The sequence below is a fragment of the Myxine glutinosa genome, chromosome 2, assembly GCF_964187855.1.
Source record: "Myxine glutinosa chromosome 2, kmMyxGlut1.1, whole genome shotgun sequence".
In the NCBI taxonomy this organism is placed as follows: Eukaryota; Metazoa; Chordata; class Myxini; order Myxiniformes; family Myxinidae; genus Myxine; species Myxine glutinosa.
Window position 1 is genome coordinate 164,347,333 of NC_136262.1, and position 9,151 is coordinate 164,356,483.

Genomic DNA, 9,151 nt, shown 5'->3' on the forward strand with positions numbered 1-9,151 from the left:
TAAAACTGGGAGAGAGAACAAGACACCACGGGCCTACAAAACAGGCCTCAAAGCTATGTGAGTTAATAAAATGGTGGATATTTGTTTATAATTATATGAAGGCACTCCCAGAATGGGTGGAGCTATGGGTGGAGCTACTCTGCAAACCGAGTAAGCCACACCCCGGACAGACACCCAACAGACAGACAGAATCATCTACGGCTATTATAATATAGATAAACATATAGCCTACATATTAAACATAAATATATATATACATACATTATACATACATAAACATATAGCCTACATATTAAACACATATATATATATACATTATACACATACATAAACATATAGCCTACATATTGAACATAAATATATATACATTATACGCATACATAAACATATAGCCTACATATTAAACATAAATATATATATATATATGCATACATTATACACATACATAAACATATAGCCTACATATTAAACATTATATATATATATATATATATATATATATATATATTGAAGGAACTGCGCTCCAACGCGAGTCGAAAGAATTGACGCGACCAAAGACGGAATTCGTCCGAGTTGCTTTATTGAAACAAAACAGCTCAGGTATTCTGACAAGCCCGTTTTTCGGGCAACAATATATATACACATTTATGTCGGGAAGTTTGCCCGGCAAAAGCTATACCGGGCATGCCCGGGTATCAAGGGCGAGCCTTGGAAAGGCGAGTCTGGACCTGCCCGGGCGTGTTTGGCTGCGGCCTGGCAAGTCGAGGCTGGGCGTGCCCGGGCGCTCTGGGCGAGCACTGGAAAGGCGATAGCGGGCATGCCCGGACGCTCTGGGCGAGCCCTGGAAAGGCGATAGCGGGCATGCCCGGACGCTCTGGGCGAGCCCTGGAAAGGCGATAGCGGGCATGCCCGGACGCTCTGGGCGAGCCCTGGAAAGGCGATAGCGGGCATGCCCGGACGCTCTGGGCGAGCCCTGGAAAGGCGAGAGCGGGCATGCCCGGGAAAGACGAGACCGGGCGTGCCCGGGAGGTTCGGGCGTGCCCGGGAACAGTGAGTCCGGGCATGCCCGGGAGAGGCGCGTCTGGCCGTGTTCTGGCCGGTGCAAGGCGATTATGTACATCCAGCGGTAACCGCTACACACGCCCCTCCAGAATCGACCTGCACCGGCAGGGTCAATTTAAGGGGGATCCGGATGACCCGGCCGAAGCGACCCCTGGAGGGTCGTGGGGAGGGGTCTGACGTGGTGGTGGGTGGTCGAGCGGGGGGAACTGTGGACGGGGGGCGGCCTCGCCGCGGAGGAAGGGCCAACCGTGGTGGTCGGTCGACGTCCATGTGCGCCGGTTTGAGGCGGTCCACAGAAATCCGGTCCGGCCGGCCGCCGAAGTCGACGATGAAAGACTTGTCGCCCCGTCGCAGGACCCGGAAGGGCCCGTCGTACGGCGGCCGGAGTGGCCCCCGGTGCGCGTCATGACGCACAAAGACGTACTCCGCTGTGCGAAGCGCCGGGGGGACGTAGGACTGGGGGCCACCGTGGCGGGACGTCGGCACGGGGGCAAATCGTCGGGCGGCCTCCTGGAGGTCCGAGCGCTGGCGAGCGGCGGACCAGGGACTGGTAGCGTCAGGCACGAATTCGCCCGGGACGCGGAGTGGCTGGCCGTAGACGAGCTCGGCGGCGGACGCCTGGAGGTCTTCCTTGGGGGCCGTGCGAAGGCCCAAAAGGACCCACGGCAGCCGGTCGGGCCAACCGTCGTCCTGAAGGCCGGCCATGAGTGCGGCCTTCATGGAGCGGTGAAACCGATCGCACAACCCATTGGCTTGGGGGTGGTAGGCCGTGGTGCGGTGCAGCGTGACCCCCAACGAACGGGCGACCGCGCCCCAAAGCTCAGACGTGAACTGTGGGCCGCGGTCGGACGAGATGTCCGCTGGTGCGCCGAAGCGCGCGACCCAGGTGGCGATGAACACCTGCGCCACGTCGGCGGTGGTGGTGGAGGTGAGGGGCACGGCCTCCGGCCACCTGGTGGTCCTGTCCACCATGGTGAGCAGGTGGGTGAACCCCCGCGAGGGGGGCAGGGGACCCACCAGGTCCACGTGGACGTGGTCGAAACGCCGTTCAGGCACGGCGAAAGGTGCCAGCGGGGCCTGGGTGTGGCGGTGGACCTTGGCTCGCTGGCAGGCCGTGCAGGCATTGGCCCAGTCGCGGATGTTTCGTCGAAGGCCGTGCCAGACGAAACGCGCCGACACCAGCTTCTGAGAAGCTTTCCGGCCCGGGTGAGAAAGGCCGTGGATGGAGGCGAAGATGCGGCGCTGCCAGGAAACGGGCACGATGGGGCGAGGCTGGCCCTGGGAGACGTCGCAGAGCAGGACGGTGCCCGCGAAGGGGATGTCGGCCAGGCGGAGGCCCGTGTCCGCCACGCGGAGTGCCTGCACCGAGGCATCGGTGGTCTGGTCGGCCGCCATGAGCGTGAAGTCCACGCCGAGGTGGACCGCGTTCGCGCTGGCCCGCGAAAGGCAGTCGGCCACGGCGTTGTCTTTGCCGGCGACGTGCTGGATGTCCGTGGTGAACTCCGACACGGCGGAGAGGTGGCGCTGCTGGCGGGCCGACCACGGCTCCGTGACCTTAGCCATTGCGTAGACCAACGGCTTGTGGTCGACAAAAGCCGTGAACGGGCGGCCCTCCAGGAGGTGTCGGAAATGGCGAACGGCCAGGAATAGCCCGAGCAGCTCGCGGTCGAACGTGCTGTAGTTTAACTCGTTCGGCCGGAGTTGCCGGCTGAAAAAAAGCGAGTGGCTGCCAAACCCCGTCCACCCATTGCTCATGGACGGCGCCCACCGCGTAGTTGGAGGCGTCCGTAGTGAGGGCGATGGGCGCGTTGAGCACCGGGTGAGCCAGCAGCGTTGCGTCGGCGAGGGCCCGTTTGGCACTGGCGAAGGCCGCGTCCATGGCCGCGGACCAAACAATGTCATGCTTGGCCGGCTTGCCCCGGAGGGCCTCGTAAAGGGGCCGCATGAGCTGAGCAGCGCGGGGCACGAATCGGTGATAAAAATTCACCATGCCGAGGAACTCTTAGAGGGCCTTGATGGAACGGGGACGCGGGAACGTGGTGATGGCCTCGACCTTGGTCGGCAGCGGCACGGCCCCGGTCATGGTGATGCGGTGGCCCAAAAAGTCAACGGTCGTCGCGCCGAAGTGGCATTTGACCGGGTTGACAATTAAGCCGTGCTCGCTGAGGCGACCGAACAGTGTTCGGAGGTGGAGGAGGTGCTCGGCGCGGGACGTGCTGGCGACGAGGATGTCGTCCAGATAGACGAAAAGAAACGGCAGGTCGCGCAGCACGCCGTCCATCAAGCGCTGGAACGCCTGGGCCGCGTTCTTGAGGCCAAACGGCATCCGCAAAAATTCGAACAGGCCGAACGGCGTGATGACGGCCGTCTTCGGGACGTCGGCCGCCCAGACAGGTACCTGGTGGTAGCCCCGTATCAGGTCAATTTTCTAAAAGATGACCCGTCCCGCCAAACGGGCGGAAAAGTCCTGAATATGCGGGATCGGGTACCTGTCGGGGGTGGTAGCGTCATTGAGACGGCGGTAGTCGCCACACGGGCGCCATCCACCCCCCGGCTTTGGCACGATGTGCAGTGGCGAGGCCCACGCGCTATCGGAGCGCCGCACGATGCCGAGGTGCTCCAACGCGTCGAATTCGGCCTTTGCCACGGCGAGCTTGGCTGGGTCGAGGCGGCGGGCCCTGGCGTAGACCGGCGGGCCCGTAGTGGGTATGTGGTGCTCGATCCCGTGCCGCACCGCGACGGCCGAAAACGTCGGCCGCGTGAGGGCCGGGAATTCCACGAGCAGGCGAGCGAACTCGTTCGTTGCCGGGAGGGCGCACGCCAGTTCGGTCGGCGCGGAGCTGCTCATTGTGCACGCCAGGGAGCTGAAGGTCTCGGCGTGGACAAGGCGACGTCGTTTGACGTCGACCAGCAGCCCGTGCGCGCAGAGGAAGTCGGCGCCCAGCAAAGCCACGGGGACGCTGGCGGTAACAAAAGTCCATTGAAAGCGCTGGCTGCCGAAGCAGAGGGTGACGACGCGTGGGCCGAAAGTGCGTATGGCCGAGCCATTAGCAGCGACCAAAGAGGGGCCGCAAACTGCGTCCAGCCTGTCCTGCTCTGTCCCGAATACACAGCAAGTTGCCCGAGTGGCCAGCGCTCATGGCTGGGAATGAACGCCGGCCCGGCCGTTTCCCGACCTGCCGAAAGTGCACGGGGGCCGGCACGTCCGAGCCTTGTGTCCGAACCTGGCGTGGTAATAACACCACGCCCGGTCAGGTGGAGGCCCCGGCCGTCGTGTCGGAAGCGGGCGGTGCGGCGTGGCGGCCGCCAGTTGCACCGGCAGTTCGGCCTCCAACCGCGCAGGGCGCTCGGGTCGTGGGCGTCGCCTCGGACGGCGGCGGGCTCCAGGTAACCGCGCCGATGTGCTGGCCCGCCGAGGAGATCTTATCGGCTTCCCTGGCGAGGGCGCGGGAATCCGTGATCAACGTGCCAGCCAGGGCGAGGCGTACCGGGTTAGGCAGCTGACGGAGGAACAGCTCCCGGAACAGGAATGCCGGAGAGTGCTCGCCGAGCAACGAGAGCATATAGTCCATGCGCTCGGACGGGCGTGTGTCGCCGAGCTCGGGCAGGTCAAGCAGGCGCCGTGCGCGTGCTGCCGGTGAGAGGGCGAAAGCGCCGAGGAGGAGCGTCTTCAGCGCGTCGTATTTGTCAGCAGCCGGCGGGTGCTGGAGGAGGCTCAAGGCGCGGGCCGCGGTGGCGGAACCGAGCGCCGCCACAACATGGTGGAAGCGGGTGTCGTCCGCGGTGATGCCTCGCAGGGCGAACTGGGAGTCCGCCTGGGCGAACCAAACAGCCGCGTGAGCCTCCCAGAAGGTAGGCAGTTTAAGCGTCACTGCCGTATCCATGTCGGTAGGTCACCAATGAAGGAACTGCGCTCCAACGCGAGTCGAAAGAATTGACGCGACCAAAGACGGAATTCGTCCGAGTTGCTTTATTGAAACAAAACAGCTCAGGTATTCTGACAAGCCCGTTTTTCGGGCAACAATATATATACACATTTATGTCGGGAAGTTTGCCCGGCAAAAGCTATACCGGGCATGCCCGGGTATCAAGGGCGAGCCTTGGAAAGGCGAGTCTGGACCTGCCCGGGCGTGTTTGGCTGCGGCCTGGCAAGTCGAGGCTGGGCGTGCCCGGGCGCTCTGGGCGAGCACTGGAAAGGCGATAGCGGGCATGCCCGGACGCTCTGGGCGAGCCCTGGAAAGGCGATAGCGGGCATGCCCGGACGCTCTGGGCGAGCCCTGGAAAGGCGATAGCGGGCATGCCCGGACGCTCTGGGCGAGCCCTGGAAAGGCGAGAGCGGGCATGCCCGGGAAAGACGAGACCGGGCGTGCCCGGGAGGTTCGGGCGTGCCCGGGAACAGTGAGTCCGGGCATGCCCGGGAGAGGCGCGTCTGGCCGTGTTCTGGCCGGTGCAAGGCGATTATGTACATCCAGCGGTAACCGCTACAATATATATATATATATATATATATATATATATATATATATATATATATATATATATATATATATATATATACATATACATAATACATACATAAACATATAGCCTACATATTAAACATAAATATATATATATATATACATACATTATACATACATAAACATATAGCCTACATATTAAACATAAATATATATATATATAGAGATAACTCGAATGTCCGACGGGGAGTGAGACAACACAAATGGGACCCAAATTGGTCATTTACGAGCATAATAATTAAATAACTAGGCCGCACTTTGTGCCAAGAACCGTGAAAAATGAAAGGGAAGTTAAACATGTTCGGACAAAAAACAGCGGATTCACGTGCCTCGTGATCGACAACGTGCTCAACGAGGTGTACCTCGTCTCATTCAGTCAGATACGATTGAAAGGAATAAACTTGTCGACATTGTAGTCTCCACAAACCGAGCTTGATCATTAATAATTAATACAAGTTACAACGTTACAATGCAACAACGCAAAGTGACGTCACACATTCCCACAATGCAATGTTAAACAAAAATAACCTTGACGAGGTGAGACGACGAACGAATAGCGATGACAAAGGAAAATTAAATTCTCTTGAAGCTGCTAGGCCAAAGATACGCCATTTGGTCATTAACACCAACAATAGCCTCGGTCACCACAACAAAGCCAACCATTTTAAACAAAACAAATAAATAAATACACAAAATTTGCTATTTCGAACGATCGTGAGGAAATAATTAAAAATTTAAATAAAAGCCTCTTGCTTGCAATATTGCTATCACGAAAAGCAAGAACAGACCTAACTGACTAAATATATATATATATATATTAATATATGTGTACCGGTATGTGATTTATATTCGCACAACGTTGTTGACGAACAGAATCAGCAAATTTGCCGCTTACACCGTCACGACCTAAAGATTCCCACCTGGAAACAAGACAGAATTCGCCGAAACGGAAGTCAGAATGTTCTGGAGGCTCCTGTGGGCTGCGCTTATATTTAATGGCAGGCACGGAAAGGTTCCTCTTCTTCCTCTTCAAGCGAGGCTGCTACGAATTGTGTGGTAAACAATACATTTTATGTTATATAAATATAGCTGATACAAAATATTGATGTGTTCGACAATTTAACGCAACGTTTGTGTTTTTTCCTTCACGCGCTGCAACCACGTGGGCAGGCAGTTCGTTACTTCGTTCGATGACGTCACACGGATTTCTGGAAAGATCTTGGAAGCCGTGACGACGCAATGGTGGGCGGAGTTCGAGTTCGCAAGTTCCATGTGATTGTGGAGTATTTTTTTGACCCTTAATAATTAATCTATATATAATGGAGCAAGTGCTTGTATGTATGTATGTATGTATGTATGTATGTATGTATGCACACTACCGGTCAAAAGTTTTAGAACACCTAAGTTTTTCCAGTTTTTATTGAAATTTACGCATTTAATGTCTCAATGTACTCTGAAATTAAGCACAGAACAAATAAACAATTGGAGATTAAAAAGAAATCATAGAATCATTTTCTTTAACCAAATTTAATTTAAATTTTTGACTCAGCAAAGTAGCCACTTTTGCAGATATAACCGCCGAACACACTCGTGGCATTCTTTCTACAATGGAAATCAAATATTGTTCGGGAAGTTCTTCCCAACACTGTTGCAGAAGTTCCCACAAATGTGTTGCACTTGTAGGTTGCTTTGCTTTCACCCTTCTGTCCAGTTCATCCCAAACCAGCTCGATGGGGTTTAGGTCTGGAGACTGTGCTGCCCATTCCATGATTTGAAGCCTACCGTCTTGTTCTTTTCCTCGAAGGTAGTTTTGACATAGCCTGGAGGTGTGTTTAGGGTCATTATCTTGCTGTATGATGAACCCCTGACCAACTCGGCGTATACCAGAGGGTATTACATGGCGCTGCAAAATGCTGTGGTAGCCCTTTTGGTTCAGGGTGCCAGTCACTCTGTGCAAGTCGCCGACTCTGGATCCAGCAAAAGAGCCCCAGACCATCACGCTTCCTCCTCCATGTTTGACAGTTGGTGTCACACACTAAGGAACCATCCTTTCGCCTACTCGACGATGTACAAAACCCTGCGTAATGAACCAAAGATTTCAAATTTTGATTCATCGGTCCATAAGACCTTCTTCCAGTCTTCAGTAGTCCACTGGCGGTGCTTCATGGCCCAGGCAGGCCTCTTTTTCTTATTTTGCCATCTTAGCAATGGCTTTCTTACTGCCACTCGACCTGTCAATCCTGCGGCTCGAAGTCCTCTCTTCACAGTTGAAACTGAGACTTGCTTACTTCGACCAGTGTTAAGCTGTGCTTGAAGCTTTTGTCCTGTGAGCCGCCTATCACGCAAGCTGTGGACTCTCAGAAACTTGTCTTCTGATTCTGTTGTGGCTTTGGGTCTGCCAGACCTCTTCCTGTCAGAGTTTCCTCCAGTTTCCAATATACTACTTCCTGCAGTGCAATATTATCCAAGTAATGCTTCAGAGGGTGTAATAACAGTCTGTTCCAATACTGCTTTTATACAGACAGAGGGTTTGTAATGAAGTAATCGGCAGAGGTTGGGACACCTGTAGGAATAATTGTTTGCATCAACTTTCAAGGCTTAATTTGCTTACATTGCTGCAGAACAGCTGTAAGTTGTTAACCCATTACTTGTTCCCTGAAGGAGGCCTTTTTTTTTTTTTACAATATAACTGTGCAAGTTACATTATTTTCCCGTTTTTGCTAACGTAAACTTTTTTTAAACCTCGAGCAGTTTACTGCTTACCTTTGTACTATTTCAGGTTATTCACTGGACTTGAATTGCTTAAATTTCAATAAAAACTGGAAAAATTGAGGTGTTCTAAAACTTTTGACTGGTAGTGTATGTATGTCAGTCAGCTCTTCACCCATCGGTTGGACAGCTGACCTGACGCCACCCACAATTGTAACCTGAAATACTTAACCTAAAAAACCCAGAGGACCCAAAAGAACCCCCCCCCCCCCAACCTCCCGAGGACACAAAACACCAAAAAGACCCTGAGGACCCAAAAGACCCCAACGACCCTAAATATCCCAAAAGACCCAAAGGACCCAGAGGAACCAAAAGACCACAAAGACCAAAATACCGAAAAGATTGAAAAGACCCAATAGACCCAAAATACCCTGAAGACCCAAGAGACCCAAAAGACCCCAAAGACCCCGAAGACCTAAAATACTGAAAAGACACAATAGACACCGAAGACCCAAAAGACCCTGAAGCCCCAAAATATTCCAAGGACCCTTAACGACCCCAAAGGGCATAGACCCTTAAAGACATAAGACCCAAGAGAACCAAAAGATCCTGAAGACACAAAAGACCCTTAAAGACCCAGAAGACTCAAAATACCCAAAAGTTCCATGAAGACCCAAAAGACCCCGGAGACCGTTAAGGACACAAAAGGCCAAAAAGACCAAAAGGACCCCAGGGACCCAAAATATCCTGAAGACCCAAATTACCCCAAAGATTCCAAAGAGCGAAAAGTCCTGAAGACCCCAAATATCCCGAAGACCCAATGGACGCCAAAGACCCAAAATACCCTGAAGACCGAAATT

General features: G+C 54.0%; 1 protein-coding gene across 2 annotated transcripts in view; it reads right to left on the minus strand.

Annotated features, from left to right (window-relative positions):
* The window catches only part of DNAJA1 (DnaJ heat shock protein family (Hsp40) member A1), a 35,697-nt gene extending 28,951 nt beyond the window's left edge, over window positions 1-6,746 (minus strand). The window contains exon 1 of one of the 2 annotated variants that reach the window (XM_068106833.2): window positions 6,503-6,746. The gene's annotated coding sequence lies outside the window, so the exon portion shown is untranslated. Of the gene's footprint in view, window positions 1-6,414 lie in introns of both variants that reach the window. The other variant, XM_068106834.2, reaches the window with a different exon arrangement.
* Between the last annotated feature and the right edge of the window lie 2,405 nt (window positions 6,747-9,151).